Here is a 1,509-nt window from a genome sequence, read left to right as displayed (position 1 = left end):
GTAAAGATTAATGGCCTCAGTTGTTGCATGGAAAATGCAGAAGTTTGAACTTTGAGGGGTTTTTTACTTTCAAATATTTGTTGTGGAGTTCAGACATAATCACTGGGAGAAGTCTTCAAGATCTACCTTTGTTTAGTACCTAGAAATTTCAAAGACAATTTTGCACCACATTAATTCTGTTAGTACATTAACTGTTAGTAAATATTAAATGTTAAAACACCTGACACATGGGGGGGGGGGAGGCAGATCTATAAATCATGTCTTATTTTAAATGGCTACTTAGATAAAACATTATGACCAACCCCAGATATCTGTCCTCTCCTGAAGTCTTTGGCCACTGCTTTCCCCTCCTATCAACCTCGGCCACTAGATGGAGGTTCACCTCATGCCTCACAGCATGGTCGACATCAAGGGGCCCAGGGTTAGCATTTACTCGATGGCAGAATCTAATCACCACATAACCACAAAAATACTCCTTCCAGGTAGTCACGTTCTATGGGCAAAATATATGTTTGCATGAATATTTGTGAGGGGAAGGTGTGTTACACCGACTCAAAGGATTTTTAGCCCCCTCTACTGCAGGAATTTTCTGACTCAAGCTAATAGCAATATTGCAGAGTTCAAACTGTATTTGTGTGCTGTGAGCAACATAGAGCATTGTAATGACACTAAAATATGCACCCAATTCCTTTTCTTGTACTGTTGCTGCTTAATCAGATATATTCCCCACTTTCCATATTTAATTTACTGATTTAACACCATCCTCCACTGTAGTCAAAGCTCACTCCAGATTGTTCCATTTTCACATTTGTAAGTATTCCAAATATTAGGGAAAATACTTAAAAATAGATTTTCTAACATTATTTCAACTGGCTGTACACCCACTGTATCTAGACTGCTTCTTTATTTTAATGCTGTATCCAGTGAGCTGTATCACTGTCCTTTTTTAAAATCGTGGCGTTTTGTTTCAGAGCACCTGTTTTGAACACCTGTGGTCAGAGAAGCCATTTTAAAACAATTTACTGGCGCTGTTTTTGTTAGTGTCTCAAATACTAGCCTAATGTTGCGATGCAAAGAGGAAAGCGGGCTGGGTGGGAATAGCCTGGCATTTCTCAGCAGGGGCACAGGGTCAAAGTGAGAGCAACAGACAGTGTGGCCGCACGTCCCTGTGTGGTTCAGCTGCCAACAAACCAGTATCTGGAGAGAAAGACCGGGCTACCTTGCTACACCTTCCCTTCCCCATCCCTTTTTCTTTTTTGCTTAAGGAAAATTAGGCAATTGTTTGCAAGGTTAGTTGCAGTAACAGTATCTTTGCTAAGTCCCCGGAGTATCCAATAAAAGAGAAATGATCTAGCAGAGCAGCGGTAAAACCATCACTAAAAGTTCGTATCTACTCAGTGTCCCTGACTGTTGCCCGAGTTTGGGCCCCGCGAGGCTGCGTAGCCGCCCCAGCGGCGGGGAACGGCCGCGGCGAGGCGAGGCGGCGGCGGCGGCGGCGGCAGCAGCATG

The sequence above is a fragment of the Apteryx rowi genome, unplaced genomic scaffold (assembly GCF_003343035.1).
Source record: "Apteryx rowi isolate R43461 unplaced genomic scaffold, aptRow1 scaffold_382, whole genome shotgun sequence".
Lineage (NCBI taxonomy): Eukaryota > Metazoa > Chordata > Aves > Apterygiformes > Apterygidae > Apteryx > Apteryx rowi.
Note: the sequence above shows the minus strand (reverse complement) of the source record.